The following is a 21029-nucleotide window of genomic DNA, read 5'->3' as shown; positions in this document are numbered from 1 at the left end:
TTTCCTGTTCCCTATGTTGCTTGCTTATTCTCTTTTCTTTTTCTTTTTTCTTTTTAACAGGGTCTTGCTCTGTTGCCCAGGCTGGAGTACAGTGGCCTGATCACAGCTCCTTATTGTAACTTGAACCTCCCAAAGGCCAGGATTATAGGTATGCATCAATGCCTGGCAATTTTTTTTTTTTTTTTTTTTTTGCAGAAATAGGGTCTCACTGTGTTGTTCAGGCTGGTTTTGAATTCCTGGCCTCAAACGATCCTCCCACCTTGGCTTCCCAAGGTGCTGGGATTATAGGGGTGAGCCGCTGTGCCTGGCCTGTTGCTTTCCTTACCCCTTGTTATTTTAGTATCCCCTTGGGTTTTGATCTTATGTGGACTTGTATCATAGAATCATAGAGCATTATTGCTAGAATGTTGGAATCCAACCTTGTGTATTATAGATAAGGAAACTGAAACACAAATAGACTAGATGCACCAAAATTCAAACATTTAGTGATGGGGGCAGAACAAAGACTCTAACCTTAATCTTCTAATGTAAATTCTGTGTATTTATGAAACCATACTACTACTCATCTCTTGTAATTTTGCATTATTTGCCCCACATTATTTTGCATTTTGTGTATTTATGCCTTCTCATAGATTGAAAACTTCAGGGTGGGGGAACCTTCATATATACATTGTGAATTTTTATTTGTTTATTTATTTTAAGACAGTTTCACACTTTTTGCCCAGGCTGGAATGCAGCGGCGCCGTCTCGGCTCACTGCATCCTCTGCCTCCTGGGTTCAAGCGATTCTCCTGCCTCAGCCTCCTGAGGAGCTGGGATCACAGGTGCCCGCCACCACACCTGGCTAATTTTGTATTTTTAGTAGAGACAGTGTTTCACCATGTTGGCCAGGCTGGTCTCAAACTCCTGACCTCAAGTGATCCGCTCAGCTCGGCTTCCCAAAGTGCTAGGATTATAGGCGTGAGCCACCGCACCCAGCCTTACATTGTAAATTATTTAAACAATGATTTAAAGTCTGTATACAGTTTTTTTTCCCCCATGCTTGTTAGATGTATTAACATCATTAACAAAAATAATATTGTCATGTTTACCGTTGAGTTTTTTTTTCTTGAGACAGAGTCTTGCTCTATCACCCAGGATGGAGTGCAGTGGCGCAATCTTGGATCACTGTACCCTCTGCTTCCCAGGTTTCAAGGGATTCTCCTGCCTCAGCCTCCCAAGTAGCTGGGATTACAGGTGCCTGCCACTATGCCTGGCAAATTTTTGTATTTTTAGTAGAGACAGGGTTTCACCATGTTGGCCAAGCTCCTAATCTCAGGTGATCTGCCTGCATTGGCCTCCCAAAGTGCTAGGATTACAGGGATGAGCCACTGCACCTAGCCAGTGTTTACCATTGAGTTCTATCATCTACTAAAAAATGAATCTCTTACAGGTTTTACTGCTGAAATTTAGTTTGTCTTTTCGAATCTCTTGATAATGCAAATTAATCTTTGGAGGCCTTGAATGTGGATACAGAACAACGTAATGGTTTAGAGGAAACTTGGAGGGCTTATCATATAACTAGATGCACTGATCTAGCTGTAATGTTCTTTTTCTCTTTTTTGAGTGTTAGAACTGTAACACTTTCACATTTTGCTACTTGTTGTCCTCTTGTTCATCTGTCAGGAACCATCAGTTCTTGTTGAGCAAGACAAGACAAAATGTCTTGTTGAGGCCGGGCGCCGGTGGCTCATGTAATCCCAGCACTTTGGGAGGCTGAGACGTGTGGAGCACTTGAGTCTAGGAGTTTGAGACCAGCCTGGCCAGCATAGTGAAACCCCATCTCTACTGAAAATATAAAAAAATTAGCACACTGTGGTGGCGCATGGCTGTAGTCCCAGCTACCTGGGAGACTGAGGCAGGAGAATGGCTTGAACCCGGGAGGCGGAGGTTACAGTGAGCCAAGATCACGCCATTCCACTCTGGTGTGGGTAACAGAGCAAGACTCCGTCTCAGAAAAAAAAAATTTATTCCGCCAGGCCTGATGGCTCACTCCTGTAATCCCAGCGCTTTGGGAGGCTGAGATAGGCAGATAACTTGAGCCCAGGAGTTTGAGACCAGCTTGGCCAACATGGTGAAACTCTGTCTCTACTAAATACAAAAATTAGCTGAGTGTGATGGCGAATGCCCGTAATCTCAGCTACTCAAGAGATTGAGGCAGGAGAATCACTTAAACCGGGAGGCGGGGGTTGTGAGGTCGTGCCACTGCACTCTGGCCTGGGTGGCAGAGCGAGATTGTCTCAAAAAAAATAGAAAAGAAAAGTCATTTGTTCCATTTGTTGAGGTAGAGTGCTTTTATATGTTTGTTCTTCATGTTTATTTTTCCTCTTAACTGTATAAAGTTTCTGTAACAGAAACAATGTAGGGTTGCCTTGGTATTTTTCTTATGTATATGTAACAATAGTAGAATGCTGTAAGACAGCATAGAAAACTATCTCTCTGAAGGTAAAATCTCTCTGAAGGGAAAGGAATGCTTACTCTTTTGGTCTGTTTTTCATTTATTTTTTGATTGTTAATAGTTGCTTTTTCTATGTTTAAATTATCAGCTAAAAAAAACTGTTAAAACACTGATTCTCTTGTTTCTTATTCCTGAAATTGTAAGTAATGATTGCTGAATTGGACATGAATATGGCATGGATAATTTTTACTTTTGTTCAAACAACCAGTTGAATAAAACAAGCAGTGAAAATACGTGGAAATGTTTAAAAGAATGGATGTTTCCCAAAACATTTTTTTTCTTTAGAAGAATCATCCTGGCCGGGCGCAGTGGCTCACGCCTGTAATCCCAGCACTTTGGGAGGCCAAGGCAGGTGGATTGCTTGAGGTAAGGAGTTCGAGACCAGCCTGGCCAACATGGTGAAACCCCGTCTCTACTAAAAATACAAAATTTAGCTGGGCGTGGTAGTGCATGCCTGTAATCCCAGCTACTTGGGAAGCTGAGGCAGGAATCATTTGAACCCGGGAGCCAAAGGTTGCAGTGAGCCGAGATTGTGCCGCTGCATTCCAGCCTGGGCAACAAGGAGAGACTTCATCTCAAAAAATAAATAAATAAATAAATCATCCTTTTCTTCCAAAAACTTTAGCACATATTTTCATATCATGTTAGTATGTAGATCAACTCAAATAATAGATACAACAAAGATTGTAATATGCTGTGTACCTTTTAATTATTCCAGCTATATTGCAGAAATATTTTATTAATAGGGCTGGGCAGTTTTCTTTGGAAATGTTTGATCATTTGCGAGTACTACATGCTCTTGAATAATATATTTCCATTTTTAGAAACATTGAGAGTATTTAGTGTACAACCCCTGTCTCCCAGTAATTCTGCTGCCCAAGCAAATCAGTAACTTTTATTTTTTATTTCTTTTCATTTCTTAGCTATATTCTTTAAAAAAAAAAAAATAAATAAAAGGCCTGTGAGGTATTGCATGATTTGACTTTTGCCTACTTCTCATTTCGTCTCTTGCTTTTGTGTCTTTCCTCTTTCAGCCTTGAATACTTTAGCCCTTTTTTGCTTTGGTGTCTGTTATCATGCTCTTCCCTCAGGGCAGATGGCTTCTTTAGGTTAATTAATCAGCATTAAGTTTGGCTGCTAGTATCAGACAGATGCCAAATATTCATTTCTCTCACATTAGAGAAATCCAGGGTTGGCATGGCATTCATTTATTAAATGTTATTTCCAGGTGTGTATGTGTTCTGCTATTGTAAATTCTGTAATAAAGATCTTTGTATATAAGACTTTACTTTTTTTTTTTTTCCTTTTGATTAATTCCTGTTGTGGATCCAACTAAAAAGCTTACCAATTTTTTAAGAAAAAATTGTTTAGTCTGGGCATGGTGGCTCATGCTTGTAATCCTGCACTTTGGGTGGCTAAGGTGGGAGGATGGCTTGAGGGTAGGAGTTAGAGAGCAGCCTGGGCGATATAGCAAGAGACGGCCTCTACAAAAGTAAGAAAAAAATTTAGCCAGGTTTGGGTGTGAGCATCTGTAGTCCTAGCTACTTGCAAGGCTGGTGGGAGGATTGCTTGAGCCCAAGAGGTAAAGGCTGCAGTGAGCTGTGATCGTGCCACTGTACTCTAGCTTGGGGGACAGAGTGCAATACTGTTTTTAAAAAAAAAAAAATTAAAAATTTGTTTAGAGAAGGTATCTTTAAATTTTTATTGAAAACTGCAAAATTTAAATGTATAGAATTTTTATATTTGTAGATATCTATGTAGTCATCACTCAAATCCAGATGTAGAACATTTTTAGTGTTCAAAAAGGCTCTCTTGGCCCCCTCCAGTCAGTGTCTCTTATCCTCTCAAAGTAATCACTATTCTGTCCTCTTATCACCATAAATTATTTTTGCCTGTTTTTGAACTTTATATAAACGTAACTGATACGGTTTGGCTGTGTCCCCACTCAGATCTCATCTTGAATTGTAACTCCCACAATTCCCATGTGTGGTTGGAGGAACCTGGTGGGAGGTCATTGAACCATGGGGGTGGGCCTTTCTCGTGCTATTCTTGTGATAGTGAATAAGTGTTGTGGGATATGATGGTTTTTAAAATGGGAGTTTCTCTGCACCAACTCTCTTCTCTTGTCTGCTGTCATGTGAGAAGACATGCCTTTCACCTCGTGCCATGATTGTGAGGCCTTCCCTGCCATGTGGAACTATAAGCCCATTAAAACTCTTTATTTTGTAAATTGTCCAGTCTCAGGTATGTCTTTATCAGCAGCATGAAAATGGACTAATACAGTAAATTGATACCAGTAGACTAGAGCGCTCCCGAAAAGATACCCGAAAATGTGGAAGCGACTTTGGAACTGGGTAACTGGCAGAGGTTGGAACAGTTTGAAGGGATCAGAAGAGGACAGGAAAATGTGGGAAAGTTTGGAACTTTCTAGACTTGTCGAATGAGTTTGCCCAAAATGCTGATTGCTGTATTGACAATAAAGTCCAGGCTGAGGTGGTCTCAGATGGAGATGGGGAACTTGTTGGGAACCGGAGCAAAGGTGACTTGTTATGTTTTAGCAAAGAGACTGGTGACATTTTGCCCCTGACCTAGAGATCTGTGGAACTTTGAACTTGAGAGAGATGATTTAGGGTATCTGGTAGAAAAAACTTCTAAGCAGCAAAGCATTCAAGAAGTGACTTGGGTGCTGTTAAAGGCATTCAGTTTTACAAGAGAGGCAGAGCATAGAAGTTCAGAAAATTTGCAGCTTGATAGCACAATAGAAAAGAAAATCCCATTTTCTGAGGAGAAACTCAAGCTGGCTGCAGAAATTTGCATAAGTAACGAGGAGCTGAATGTTAATCCCCAAGACAATGGGGAAGATGTCTGCAGGGCATATCAGAGGTCTTCATGGCAGCCCCTCCCATCACAGACCTGGAGGCCTTGGAGGAAAAAATTGTTTTGTGGGCCAGACCCAATGTCCCTGTGTTATGTGCAACCTAGGGACTTGGTGCCCTGCATTCCAGCTGCTCCAGCCGTGACTGAAAGGGGCCAGCATAGAGCTTGGGCTGTGGCTTCAGAGGGTGCAAGCCCCAAGCCTCGGTGGCTTCCATGTGGTGGTGATGCTGCAAGTGCATAGAAGTCAAGAATTGGGGTTTGGGAACCTCCACCTGTGTTTCAGAAGATGTATGGAAATGCCTCAATGCCCAGGCAGAAGTTTGCTGCAGGGCTGGAGCATTCATGGAGAACTTCTCCTAGGGTAGTGCAGAAGGGAAATGTGGGGTCAGAGCCCCCACACAGAGTCCCTACTGGGGCACCACCTAGTGGAGCTGTGAGAAGAAGGCCACCATCCTCCAGACTCCAGAATGATAGATCCACTGACAGCTTGCACCACGTGCCTAGAAAAGCTGCAGACACTCACTGCAAGCCTGTGAAAGCAGCCGGGAGAGAGACTGTACTCTGCAAAGCTACAGGGTCGGAGGTGCCCAAGACCATGGAAACCCACCTCTTGGATCAGCGTGACCTGGATGTGAGACATGGAGTCAAAGGAGATCATTCTGGAGCTTTAAGATTTGACTGCCCTGCTGGATTTCGGACTTGCAAGGGGCCTTTAGCCCCTTTGTTGTGGGCAATTTCTCCCATTTGGAATGGCTGTATTTACCCAATGCCTGTACCCCCATCTTGGAAGTAACTACCTTGCTTTTGATTTTACAGGCTCATAGGCAGAGAAGGGGCTTGCCTTGTTTCGGATGAGACTTTGGACTGTGAACTTCTGAGTTAATGCTGAAATGAGTTCAGACTTTGGGAGACTATTGGGAAGGCATGATTGGTTATGAAATGTGAAGACATAATATTTGGACAGGGCAGGGGGTGAAATGATTTGTCCCCACCCACATTTCGTCCTGAATTGTAGCTCCCACAATTCCCATGTGTGGTGGGAGGAACCTGGTGGGAGGTAATCGAATCATGGGGGTGGGCCTTTCCTGTGCTTTTCTTGTGATAGTAAGTCTCACGAGATCTGATGATTTTTAAAAATGGGAGTTTCCCTGCATAAGCGCTCTTGTCTGCCGCTACATGAGACATGCTTTTCACTTTGTGCCATGATTGTGAGGCCTCTCCAGCCACCTGGAACTATGAGTCCATTGACCCTCTTTCTTTTGTAAATTGTTCAGTTTTCATCAGCAACATGAAAGTGGACTAATACAGTAACCATATAGCATGTATACCTTCTTGTGGATGGCTACTTTTGCTTAACATTGTGTTTGTGAGATTCATATATGATGTAGGGTGCAGCCATAGTTCCTTTTCAATGATGGTAGTATTCCATTGGATGAATATAATGTAATTTTAAAAAAATTGGACATTTGGTTTTCAGTTTTTGGCTATTGTGAATAAAGCTATTGTCAGCATTCATTTACATTTTTTTAAAATTTAAAAAAAAATTTTTTTGAGATGGAGTTTTGCTCTGTCACCCAGGCTGGAGTGCAGTGGCGTGATCTCAGCTCACTGCAACTTCCACCTCCCAGGTTCAAGTGATTCTGCCTCAGCCTCCCAAGTAGTTGGGATTACAGGCACTCGCCACTACACCTGGCTAATTTTTGTATTTTTAGTAGAGACGGGATTTCACTATGTTGGCCAGGCAGACTGACCTTGAAGTCCTGACCTCAGGTGATCCACCTGCCTCGGCCTTCCAAAGTGCTGGGATTACAGGCGTGAGTCACCACGCGTGGCCCATTTACAGGCCTTTAATGAACATACACACTCATTTCTTCTGGCTGGTATTATATATGCATTGGAGTAGAATTGTGCTGTCTTTAGCAGTTTTTGAACTTGCTTGATCTGGCCCTCTATGGCTGATACATAGTTTCCTGGCATTTCTTCCTTTCTGATAAAACTAGTGACTCCCTTTGTCTTTCTGCTGTGTTAAATCTTATTTTTCCCTTTCCATGAATCATGTAGTGTTTTTGTTTGTTTTGTTTTTTGTTTAACCCCTCCATTTGATGGAGTATATCATACAATAGATTCCTGTGGAAGACTGAGATCTTGCATTAATGAAAACTTTTTTTTTTGTTTTGTTTTCATGCTTGATTTGGTTGGCTAAGGATTCTAGGCTGGAAATAATTTGCCTTCAGAATTCTGAAGGACTTGCTTCATTGTTTTCTAGCGTGTCATCCTTTTGAAAGTCTGAAGATACTCTAATTCTTGAGTATAAAAATGTTTTGCTTTTCTGGAATTTTGTGTTTCCTATATTCTGAAATTTCATAAGGTTGTAGCTTGGCGTTACGTTTATGTTTAACATTTTTTCCTGGATATTTGTGTACCTTCTGACTCTGTAAAATTCATTAGTTCTGGGACATTTTCTTTAATTATTTTATTGACAGATGTATTAGTCTTTGAGCACTGTCATAACAATACCACAGACTGGGTTTTTTAAACAACAAATGTATATTCTCACAGTTCCGAAGAGTAGAGTTCAAGAATAAGATGTGGCTGAGTGTGGTGACTCACGCCTGTAATCCCAATACTTTTGGAGCCTGAGACGGGGAGATCACTTGAGGCCAGGAGTTTGAGACCAGCCTGGCCAACATGGTGAAATCCCATCTCAACTGAAAATACAAAAACAGCCGGGCTTGGTGTGAGTGCCTGTAGTCACAGCTACTTGGGAGGCTGAGGTAGGAGAATCACTTGAAGCTGGGAGGCAGAGGTTGCAGTGAGCCGAGATCATGCCACTGCACTCCGGCCTGGGTGACAGAAGGAAATTCCATTTCAAACAAATAAACAAAAAAGAATAATTGGCTATCAGGGTTAGTTTCTGATGAGGCTTCTCTTTCTGGCTTGTAAACCACTGTCTTCTTGCTGTGTCCTTACATGGATTTTCAGTGGAGAGAGAGCTTTTTTTAATTGGATTAGGGCTCCATCCTATGACCTCATTTAGTCTTAATTATCTCCTAAAAGACCTTATTTCCAAATACAGTCACATTAGGTTTTAGGGCTTCAGCCTAAGAATTTGGTGGGAGGGGAGAACAGACACAGTTCAGTCCATAACAATGGTTTTCTCCCTATTCTTTTTCCTGAAACTTTTGTCATTTATTTGGGTCTCTTAGGCTAGTTTTCTAATTTCTTTTTTTCTCCTATTTTCCACCTCCTAGTCTTTTGCTCTGTTTTATTTGGGACATTGCTTTATTTCCCAAGCCTTCTGTTGAATTTTTTATTTTTGTTGTCAAGATTTTGATTTCTCAAGAGATTTTTTGTTTTCTTAAATATTTCTTTTTATATAGCATCTGGTGTTTTTTCATGTTTCATGGATGCGATATCTTCTCTAATTTCTGAGCCTATAAATGACTTTTTTTTTTTTTTTTTTTTTGGAGACGGAGTCTTGCTCTGTCACCCAGGCTGGAGTGCAGTGGCCGGATCTCAGCTCACTGCAAGCTCCGCCTCCTGGGTTTACGCCATTCTCCTGCCTCAGCCTCCCGAGTAGTTGGGACTACAGGCGCCCGCCACCTCGCCCGGCTAGTTTTTTGTATTTTTTAGTAGAGATGGGGTTTCACCGTGTTAGCCAGGATGGTCTCGATCTTCTGACCTCGTGATCCGCCCGTCTCGGCCTCCCAAAGTGCTGGGATTACAGGCTTGAGCCACCGCGCCCGGCCGCCTATAAATGACTTTTTAAGTTTTTTTGAGACAGAGTCTTGCTCTGTTGCCCATGTCAGAGTGCAGTGGTGTGATTGGGGCTCACTGCACCTCGACCTTCCAGGCTCAAGTGATCCTTCTTCCTTGGCTTCCTGAGTAGCTGGGACCATGGGTGCACTACCACACCTGGCAATTTTTTTTTTTTTCCAAGTAGAGACAAGGTCTTGCTGTGTTGCCCGGGCTGGTCTCAAACTCTTGAGCCCAAGTGATCCTCCTGCCTTGGCCTCCCAAAGTGTTGGGATTACAGGTGTGTGCCACCACATCTGGCCTAAGTGACTTCTGTAAAAATATTTTTTCTCCTTGCAGATTGTCTTGTTTTCTTGTTTTGTTTTGTTTTGTTTTGTTTTGTTGAGAGAAGGTTTTACTCTGTCACCCAGGCTGGAGTGCAGTGGTGCAATCATGGCTCACTGCAGTCTTAGCCTCTCTAGTTTCAGCCTCCCAGCCTCAACCTCCCCAGGGGAGATAATCATCCCCCCTCACCTTCCTCAGTAGCTGCGACCACAGGCAAGCACTGCCATGCCCAGCTAAGTTTCGTATTTTTTTGGTCTCAAACTCCTGGGCTCAAGTGAACCTCTTGCCTTGGCTTCCCAAAGTGTTGGGATTACCGGTGTGAACCACTGTGCCTGGCTGCAGACTGTTTTTTCTAAGTTGACTTTTCTCCATTTATTTGTTTTGGTCTCTAACTTATATGTTAGTCTTACTTAAGGTATCAGTAATGCTTGGGTGATTGATAGCTGAAAACCCTGAATTGATTGGGATTTACAGACTTTGAATTTCATTATCCAAGTGAGCATTTTTTTATTTTGAGAAAACTCTGATGTCCAGATGTTTCCTATCAGGTCATGTTCATGAGGGAAAACTCAGTTTGCTTGAGGGTTGAAGGATGGCCACTAGTTTTTTGTTTCATTTTGGTGTGCAGGAGCAGACTGTCATTCCCCTATTTTTGATAGAGTACTTAGACCTTTAATTATACCTGGTGATTCCTAGTTCAGGGACTCTGAATAAAACAAAAACAAGGCTGGGCATGGTTATTCACACCTGTTAATCCCAGCACTTTGGGAGACTGAGGCGGGCAGATTGTCCGGAGCCCAGTAATTCGAGACCAGCCTGAGCCACGTGGTGAAACCCCATCTCTATAACAAATACAAAATTTAGCCGGATATGGTGGTGTGCGCCTGCCTAGCCCAAATACTTGAGAGCCTGAGGTGGGAGTATTGCTTGATCTCAGGAGGCGGAGATTGCAGTGAGCCAAGATGGGGATTGTGCCATTGCACTCCAGCCTGGGTGACAGAGTGAGACCTTGTCTCAAAAAACAAAACCAAAACCAAAAAAGGCTTTCTGGAGAATAAACCAACAGACTTCTGTTACTGAGAGTGGGTAGCCAACCATCAGGTAGATTTGGGTAGCTTCTAAGGATGTGTCTGCTTCTCAGGCAGCTTTCACCCAGTCTTCCTTAATTTCCTCTTCCATCCAGTTCAGGCAGTACCACCTGGTGCTGCCAATTCCTGTATGTTTTGAGGATTCCAAGATATAAATTGGGGTTTTCAACTCAGGATTTAGGCTTTACCTTTCTAGAATGTATTTACTAAGTGAGTGAGTTACCAGTTGTCCATCTTTTAGCTTCTGAAATTTTGTTGCTACTGTTTGCTTGTCTGTATATTTTGCTCTTGTGGGTTAGTTTCTTTAAAGAAAACATTTATGTATTAAATCCAGTTTTAATTATCACCTCTCCAAAACAGTTATTTTTACTGCCCTAAGATAAGAATGGTTTTTACATTTTTAAAGGGCTGGGAAAAAAATGGATATGCGACAGAGACTCAAGCCCACACAGACTAAAATATTTACTTTTCTTTTTAACAGAATGAGTTTGTTTACTCTGTCCTTGTTATAAAGTTCCTGATTTCCTTTAATAAAGCTATTTTTAAACTACTACTACTTTTATTCCTATAAAGAAACTTCAATTTATAATGCTGAAACTTCCTGAAGCTATCTGATTTAGTCTAATGCATATGATGGAAGTTACAAGTAAAAATTGCTAGGATGTACTCTGCCCTCCAAGGGATGAGATGCATTTTTTAAAAAATTTAAAAATATGGAACACTTCACGAATTTGTGTGTCCTCCTTCTGCAGGGGCCATGTTAATGTTCTCTGTATCATTCCAGTTTTAGTATATGCGCTGCTGAAGTGAGCACAAGATACTTCTTTAATAGAAAATCTTAAAGAGTAGGAAAAGCAAAATGTTGAAAAAAGAAATCACAGAACACATAATGTGTATACACATGCATTGTTCTTGTCATCTAAGTGCAGAGCATAGGAGGCTCATATACTTTAAAGAGGGCTGATTTAAAAAAAAAGTCTCATTTAAAATATGATTTGAGCCTATTCTTTTGGGCCTACAACTGCCCGTTTCCCCATTCTTCATAGTTAGCATATCATAGCTGCGGGAATAAATTGGCTTTAGTTAAGAAGCTGAGGCAGTAATATACATATATTTATATATACATATATGTGTGTGTTGTCTGTATTTGTATATTTTCCCATGATGTCAGTCAGAGGTGAGAGGGATAATTAATGTGGGTCATGTGTTATACTCAATTACATTGTTCAGGAAATAGAGTAAAATGTATTTTTAAGTCTTGGCTTCCAGAAGACTCAGGTATGTTTCATCTTAATAGTATGAGGCTTCAGTTAGAATTTACAAATCAGTGTAACTGCTAAGCAGTGTTTGGTATCCATGAAGAGCCTGTCTGGATCTCCCTTCCTGCCTAAAATCAATTTCTAAATGTAAAATAACTGGTTTCGAAGATACAGATGTTTATTTAAAATATTGCTGGCTGTTGCCAAACTGCAATCTGGAAAAGACATTCCAATTTACACCTTTGCCACAGGGTTTCTTTCTTTCTTTTTTTTTTTGAGATGGAATCTCGCTCTGTCGCCCAGGCTGGAGTGCAGTGGCGCGATCTCGGCTCACTGCAAGCTCCGCCTCTCGGGTTCACGCTATTCTCCTGCCTCAGCCTCCTGAGTAGCTGGGACTACAGGTACCTGCCACCACGCCTGGCTAATTTTTTGTATTTTTCAGTAGAGATGAGGTTTCGCCATGTTAGCCAGGGTGGTCTTGATCTCCTGACCTCGTGATCCTCCCGCCTCGGCCTCCCAAAGTACTGGGATTACAGGCGTGAGCCACCGCACCCGGCCACCACAGGGTTTCTTAACTGTGTTACCATTCTTTCTAATCTTTGCCAGTATGGTAGGCAAAAAATGGACAAAACTAAAAGGAGAATTAGACAAATCCGTAAGCATAATATGAGATATTTCAGCATGCCTCTCTAATTAGAATAATGAGACAAAAATATATAAAAGATTTAAACGCTAATTATCAAATGAATCTGATTGACATGCATTAAACATTTCACCTAATACCTACAGAATGCAAATTTTTTTAAGTGCCTATGAAAGTTTTTCCCAAATTGACACATGCTGGACAATAAAAAAGTCAAAATGATCAATTCTTGAGTATTTTCTGACATGTTGGAATTAAGCCAGAAATGGGTTACCAAACTAGAAAACTAGAAAATTGTCAGCTGTTTGAAAATAAGCAATATATTCCTGAGTAATTCAGGTATTAGAGAAGAAATAACATTAAACTATTTTGAAAAGAACCATGAAAATATAGTATAGCTTAAAGAATGTGTATAGAGCCATGCTTAGAGGAAGAGTTACAGCCTTCAGATCTATACATGAGAAAGAATGAAGGCTGAAAATAATTGAAAGGACTTCTAAGTAAAAATGTCTCAGTGAAAGATGCATTTACAGCCGAGTACGGTGCCTCACACCTGTAATCCCAGTACTTTGGGAGACCGAGGCGGGCAGGTCACGAGGTCAGGAGATCCAGACCATCCTGGCTAACATGGTGAAACCCCATCTCTACTAAAAATACAAAAAATTAACCAGATGTGGTGGCAGGTGCCTGTAGTCCCAGCTACTCTGGAGGCTGAGCCAGGAGAATGGTGTGAACCTGGGAGGTGGAGCTTGCAATGAGCCGAGATTGCGCCACTGCACTCCAGCCTGGGTGACAGAGCGAGACTCCGTCTCAAAAAAAAAAAAAAAAAGAAAAAGACACATTTACTTTTACTCCCTTTGATAGTCCAGCAAGGTGACAGTAAAGGATACTTTTAGAAGATTTGAACTACACAAGTAGAGAGAATGAAAGAAGAGACAGTAACAATAAAATTTGGAAATTGGAAAGCAAGTGAACTGGTGATAAACTTTTAGTAGACTTAAAAATGTTCAATCCTAACTGGCAGGAGCAAAAGTAGAAAATACTCCTCAGGCTCAGGAATTGGTAGCATCAGGTATTTTTGGCAGGGAGGAGGTGAGAGTGGTGCTAAAAATAGGAGGGTTTCTTGAAAATCTGTTTAAGAAGCAGCTCAATCATCATAGCCCCAAAGTAAAAGCAACTCAAGTTGTCCATCAGCTGATAAGGTTACATATAATGTGTATCTGCACAATTGAATACTATTTGGCAGTAAAAAGGAATACAGAACTAATACATGTTATAACATGATGAACCTTGAAAGCATTATGCTGTCAAAGAAGCCAGTCACAGACAACCACGGAATTGTATGATACATGCTATAACACAAATAAACCTTTAAAACATGCTAAGTGGGCCAGACATGGTGGCTCACACCTGTAATCCCAGCACTTTGGGAGGCCAAGGCGGGTAGATCACTTGAGGTCAGGAGTTTGAAACCAGCCTGGCCAACATGGTGAAACCCCGTCTCAACTATAAACACACAAATTAGCTGGATGTGGTGGCGGGCACCTATAATCCCAGTTACATGGGAGGCTGAAGGAGTAGAATCATTTGAACCAGGGAGGTAGAGGTTGCAGTGAGCCAAGATAGCAACACAGTACTCTAGCCAGGGTGACAGAGTGGGACTCTGTCTCAAAAACAAACAAACAAACATGCTAAGTATACTAAAGACCACATTGTATGATTCCATTTGTATGAAGTGTCCAGAAATTGTGTATTTGTAGAGATAGAGTGGTTGAGTAGGACTGGGAGTAGGGGAGGTTAGAGGGAAATGGGAAGTGACTCTAGGGTATGGAGTTTCTTTTTGGGGTGACAAAAATGTTCTAAAATTCATTGTGGTAATAGTTGCACAACTCTGAACAGACTAAAACATTGAATTGTACTCTTTAAATGAGTTTTATGATATCTGAGTTTTATCTCAATAAAGCTTTTTTTTTTTTTTTTAAAGAAAGCTTGAATCTAGATTCCTTCGTTAGTTTGTATTGCCGAATGACTGCCTTCTTGAATACCCCAGCAGAAGACTGACGATTGTTTCTGACACTGAGGGTGGGCAGTAGACACAATTGGAGGTCAAGCGTTCTACAGAAAACACTGAATTAAGTTAAAGTGCTCAGTATTGAAACCCTTACTGAGGCCTTTTCTTTTTGGCTTCCAGAATTCTGACAATCAAGTAGGAATTTGGAGGATGGTTCTCTTACTAGCCCAAGAAGAGAATGTATGTTATTTACAATAGCTTTTATGATCCTCCTTTTAAATATGAGGAGATAATCAAGTATCACCAGGCATATGAAGAAAACTTCTCATATAAGAAACCAAAAGAAATAGAAAAAAAAACTGGGAATGATCAGAACAACAAAAAAAAGGCTCAATAGAACACTCAATAGAAAGGTTGAAGTTAGAGTAAAGGAGTCCTTTCATAAAGTACAGGAAAAGATGGAAAATAAGTGAGAAAAGAAAATTAAATAGTCAGAGGTCAACTTCCAAATAACAGAAGTACTAGTAGACATCAGAGAAAAGAAGGAATTATCAGTAAAATATTCAAGAAAAATTCCCAGAATCAAGGAACATGATTTTGCAGAATGAGAGGCTCTCTGGGTACCCTGGAAAAATGAAAGAAAATAGATATACACTTTCAATTAAAGCCTAGTCAGGAAAATAGAGACCACACCAACTACTGTCACAGAATCTAAAATAAAGAGTTGTTTAGTCAGATATGGGTTGAGCTACATCTCCCTCAAAAAGATGTTGAATTCCTAATCCCTAGTACTTAAGAATGTGACCTTATGTGCCCTATTCACGATAGCAAATACTTGGAAACAACCCAAATGTCCATCAATAATAGAATGGATAAAGAAAATGTGGTACATATACACCATGGAATACTATGCAGCCATAAAAAAGGATGAGTTCATGTCCTTTGCAGGGACATGGATGAAGCTGGAAACCACCATTCTCAGCAAAATACCACGAGGACAGAAAACCAAACACTGCATATTCTCATTCATAAGTGGGAGTTGAACAATGAGAACACATGGACCCAGGGAGGGGAACATCGCACATTGGGGCATGTTGGAGGGTGGGGGCTGGGGGAGGGATAGCATTAGGAGAAATACCTAATGTAAATGATGAGTTGATGGGTGCAGCGAACCAACATGGCACATGTATACCTGTGTAACAAACCTGCACGTTGTGTACATGTACCCTAAAACTTATATATATATATATGTGTGTATATATATGTATATGTGTGTGTGTGTATATATATATATATGGCCGGGCGCAGTGACTTACACCTGTAATCCCAGCACTTTAGGAGGCCGAGGCAGGCAGATCACGAGGTCAGAAGATCGAGACCGTCCTGGCTAACATGGTGAAACCCCGTCTCTACTAAAAATACAAAAAAATTAGCCGAGCGTCGTGGTGGGCGCCTGTATTCCCAGCTACTCGGGAGGCTGAGGCAGGAGAATGGCGTGAACCCAGGAGGCGGAGCTTGCGGTGAGCTGAGATTGCTTCACTGCACTCCAGTCTGGGCGACAGAGTGAGATTCCGTCTCAAAAAAAACCAAAACCAAAACAAAAAAAAACACCTTATTTCAAAATGGGATCTTTACAGAGGTAAACGAGGTTATTAAGGTGGACCCTAATCCAGCATGACTTCAGACCTTTTACAAAAGGGGGAGATTTTGACACAGAGACAGAACACCAGGGAGATGACTATCTACAAGCCAACTAGAAGGGAGCCTGGAGCAGATTCTTCCTAGCATCTTCAGAAAGAACATGTTCCTGCCTGAAATACCTTGATTTCAAACTTCTGGTCTCCAGAACAGTGAGAATGTGTTTCCTTGATGCTGCCACTTGATATCTCATGGATATCTTGAACTTAAGACAATCAACAAACTTTTTTTTTTTTTTTTTTTTTTTTTTTGAGGTAGCGTCTTGCTCTGTGACCCATGCTAGAGTGCAGTGGTACAAACATGGCTCAGTGCAGCCTCAACCTCCTAAGTTGAAGGGATCTTCATGTTTCAGCTTCCCATGTAGCCAAGACCACCTAGGTGTGTGTGCCACCATACTAGCTAATTTTTTGACCCTTTGTGGTGATGGGGTTCTCACTTCTTTGCTCTAGCTGGTCTTGAACTCCTGGGCTCAAGCAGTCCTTCCACCTCAGCCTCCCAAAGTGTGGGGATTACGGGTGTTAAGCTACCACACCCAGCCAACCGACTGTTGATCCCTTCATTCTTAAACTGCACTCCAGGTCTACTTTCTGCCCTCCACCCTACGTTTGTTCATTCCTGTCTTTATCATTTCATTAAATGGTATTGCCATCCACTCAGTAGCTAGAAGCCAGGTGTCATACTTGATACCTTTCTCTTCCTCATTCTAACTCTCACATACTTCCAGTCCATCAGCAAATCCTATCTTTTCTACCTCCAAATACATCTTGAATTCTTCTGTTCTCTATCTGCATCACCACACCACTCAAGTCAAGCAACCATCATCTCTTCACTTACACTGTTGGCCTCTTATTTTATTTTATTTTATTTTATTTTATTTTATTTTATTTTATTAGACAGAATCTCACTCTGTCACCCAGGCTGGAGTGCAGTGGTACAATCTTGGCTCGCTGCAACCTCTGCCTCCTGGATTCAAGCAGTTCTTCTGCCTCAGCCTCCTGAGTAGCTGGGACTACAGGTGCTCGCCACTGTGCCCAGCTGATTTTTGTATTTTTAGTAGAGATGGGATTTCACCGTATTGGCAGGCTGGTCTTGAACTCCTGACCTCATGATCTGCCCGCCTCGGCCTCCCAAAGTGCTGGGATTACAGGCGTGAATCACCATGCCCAGCTTCTATTTTTTATTGTGGTAAACTGCATAAGTGTAAAGTTGAACTTCTTAACCATTTTAAGTAAACAGTTCACTATTGTTAGGTATAATCACATTGTTGTACAACCAGTCCCCAGAACTTTTTCATTTGTAAAACTGAAACTGTATGCATACTAACAGCTCCCCAAGTCTCCCCTCCTCCTAGCCCCTGGTAACCACTGTTCTTTATGTTTCTCCTTTATGTTTGTGTAAATTTGTTTGCTCTAGGTATCTCATATAAATGCAGTCATATATTGTCTTTTCATGACTGGCTTATTTCACTTAATGTCCTGAAGGTTCATCCATTTTGTAGCACAAGTCAAAAATTTTCTTCCTTGTTAAAGCTGAATAATATTCCATTGCTTATATATACCACATGTTGTTTATCCATTCATCTGTTGATTGAGCAGCTTGGGTTGCTTCCACATTTTAGCTGCTAAGAATAATGTTGCTATGAACATGGGTGTAGAAATACCTGTTCAGGTTCCTGCTTTCAGTTTTTCGATTACACTCAGAAGTTGAATTGCTGGATTATATGGTAAACTATTTTTTATTTTTTGAGGAACCACCATACCGTTTTCCATAGCAGCTGCACCATTTTACATTACCACCAACAGTGCACAAGAGTTCTAATATCATCACATTTTCACTAACACTTGTTTTCTGTGTTTTTTTTTAATAGTAGCTATCTTAATGGCGGTATCTCTGTGGTTTTGATTTGCGTTTCCATCATGGCTAGTGATAATGAGCATCTTTTCATGTGCTTGTTGGGTATTTGTATATATTTTGAGAAATATCTATTTCGTTCGTTTGCCCATTTTTCATTTGGGTTATGTTTTTGTTGAGTCTGAACTAGTCTTTTTATTTTTACTTTTGTCTGTCCACTTAACTCATTCTTCACACAGCAGCACACAACAGCCAGAGAAATGTTTTTAAGATTTCTGCTTTAACGATATAACAGTAAATCTTACTTGGCAGCATAATAAATGAAAGTTTACATTGCTTTCTCACATCACAGGGTGTGTGTGTGTGTGTGTGTGTGTGTTGAGGGGCACCTTTGCTTCATGCAGTCACTTGGAGCACAGGCACCTGTATCTTATGTCGCCACCATAATCAGCTTTGGCTTCTCAGATTGTTTTGGAAGGGGTAGTGTGTGTGGAGAAAGATTTTAGGGTCGAGACTAGAAGTAGCTTATATCACTTTTACCCACTCAGTTCCATTGGTCAGAACTGAGTCATGTGATCTTACCTAATTGCAGGGTTGGCTGGGAAATGTAGTATAGCAGTGTTCTAATGAAGAGAACATAGTCATTAGTGAATACTAGCAGTCTCTGTCACAGCGTATATTGGATTATAATTTCCTTGCTTAAAACCCTTCTTATTACATGACTTTTTTAAAGACAGAGTCTCATTCTGTTGCCCAGGCTGGAGTGCAGTGGTGGGATCTCAGCTCACTGCAACCTCTGCCTCCCGGGTTCAAGCAATTCTTGTGCCTCAGCCTCCCAAGTAACTGGGATTACAGGCATGCGTCACCGCGCCCAACTAATTTTTTGTGTTTTTCAGTAGACACAGCGTTTACCATGTTGGCCAAGGCTGGTCTCGTACTGCTGGCGTCAGGTGATCTGTCCACTTTGGCCTCCCAAAGCGCTGGGATTACAGGCATGAGCCCCCATGCCTGGCCTACTTCTTATTACTACTTATTACATGTAGAATAAAATTGGCCTGTGTCTCTCCCAACCTCACATTGTACCACTTTTGCCCTTGTTCTCTAGCCACGTTAGAATCGGTCATTTTCTATAACGTGAGTTTTTTTCCCCCTCCTGGAACCTATGTGCTTTGCAGTTTCTTTCGCTTGGAGCACTCTACTTTAAATATTTATATGACTGCCTCCTCGTCATCCTTAAAATTTCCACTTAAATTTTTTATCTCTAACTAAAAGCTCTAATGAGAGTAGCACTCATATTCTCTGTCCTTTATGATAGCACTGCGTTAATCTTTGTCATAGCATTTTTTGCAACCTATAAAATATTTTATTTGAAAATATTCAAATAATGCTTAGGATTATTGGCCAATGCTTAGGATACATTAGTCATTCAGTAGATATGTTGTTGAAGGGAATCTGTTATATAGAACAGACTGAAATGGAGATAGTTGAATTTTAACCAAGGGCTCTTATGATAATTTAGGTGAGTTGCTGAGGGCTTGAGTTTTAGTGGTGTCAGTGTAAATGGAACAGAAAAGGATGGATGAGAGACATTTCGAGAGAAAAACCAACACAAATTGATGTGTGACTTAAGGGGAGCCTGGGTGAATTGGAAGATAATGATTTATAATAGATTGGTAAAGAGGATAGAAGAGCTGGATTTTTGGAGATGATGCATATTCAATTTGAGGTGATGGCAAGATATTTAAGTAGAAATGCTGAGGAACAGTAGCTTGGATTAGAGAACACAATTGAAATTACAGAGCCTAGGCCAGAGGTGATACGATGAAGTTGTCATAAAAATGAACAAGCTATCTAGAGAGAGGGTGTATGTGAGAAGAGCAGATGGCTCAGTGGAAGGAAAATGAGGAGCCAGAAATGGAAACCAGAAGCAGGTGGCACGGAGGGAGGGAAATCAATTTAATATAGGGGTAAGGAAACCAGTAGTTTCAAGAAAGAGGGATGATTAGGTTGGCTGCCTCCAGTATAGCTATTCCTTGTCATATGCATTTGAAAGTTCTGAAATGTTACCTTTTATTAAGTAGTTTGAGATCAGAGGGTACCATGGGTTTTATTTATTCTGTAAGAAAGTATAGTTTAACGAGAATGATAGAGTACAGCTTTGAGTTATTGTCTTGTCTTTTTTTCTGAAACAGGGTCCTTGCTCTGTGGCCCAAGCTGGAGTGCAGTGGCACAGCCTCGCTCACTGCAACCTCCATCTGCTGGGTTCAAGCGATTCTTGTGCCTCAGCCTCCCAAGTAGCTGGGATTACAGGCACCTGCCACAATGCCTGGCTAATTTTAGTATTTTTAGTAGAGACAGGTTTTCACCATGTTGGCCAGGATGATCTCGAACTCCTGACCTCAAGTGATCTGCCCACCTCGGCCTCCCAAAGTGTTGAGATTATAGGTGTGAGCCACTGCACCTGCCAAAGTTCTTATGTTTTAGAGATATTTACTTAAATATTTATGGATGAAAATGTTTATTTTTTAGAGATACACACTGAAATATTTACAGACAAATTTTTAGAGTTATACACTGAAATATTTACAGAAAAAAGTTTTTTGCTTCAAAATATTTCAGCAAGGAAACAGGAATGGGTGAAAATATGGATATTGTGGCCATGGACAAGTGACCATGAGTTGATGATTTTAGCTACATAGTGGGTTTAAGGGGGGTTTGTTCTCTTCTTTAATCTGTGTTTGAAATTTTGCATAATAGAAATTATGAAAGGAAGGAATTGTCTTTTCCAGCTATAACCTTGGGCACATTACTTAAACTTTTTTGAGACAGGGTCTTGCTGTGTCATCCAGGCTGGAGTGCAGTGGCTCGATACTCTTCAGCTCGTTAAGTAGCTGGGACTACAGGTGGTTCCCACCATGACTGGTTAATTTTTGAGTTTTTTGTAGAGACGGGATTTTGTCATGTTGCCCAGGCTGGCCTCGAACTCCTGGGCTCAAGTGATTTCGCCTGCCTCGACCTCCGAAAGT

General features: G+C 41.1%; 1 protein-coding gene and 1 non-coding gene across 9 annotated transcripts in view; one reads left to right on the top strand and one right to left on the bottom strand.

Moving 5' to 3' along the window:
* Nucleotides 1-21029, top strand: part of NCK1 (NCK adaptor protein 1) — a 92548-nt gene that overhangs the window by 4408 nt on the left and 67111 nt on the right. For 3 of the 8 annotated variants that reach the window (XM_073023593.1, XM_038002834.2, XM_073023592.1), the window contains exon 2: nt 61-148. The exons of the other annotated variants lie outside the window; for them this stretch is intronic. The gene's annotated coding sequence lies outside the window, so the exon portion shown is untranslated. The remainder of the gene's footprint in view (nt 1-60; nt 149-21029) is intronic. 8 annotated transcript variants of the gene reach the window in all.
* On the bottom strand, nt 11249-11355 carry LOC119625968 (U6 spliceosomal RNA). Its single transcript, XR_005242181.1, has one exon. It is a non-coding gene; the product is annotated as a U6 spliceosomal RNA (small nuclear RNA).

The sequence above is a fragment of the Chlorocebus sabaeus genome, chromosome 15, assembly GCF_047675955.1.
Source record: "Chlorocebus sabaeus isolate Y175 chromosome 15, mChlSab1.0.hap1, whole genome shotgun sequence".
Classification (NCBI taxonomy): Eukaryota; Metazoa; Chordata; class Mammalia; order Primates; family Cercopithecidae; genus Chlorocebus; species Chlorocebus sabaeus.
This window is presented reverse-complemented; position numbering and strand designations above follow the sequence as displayed.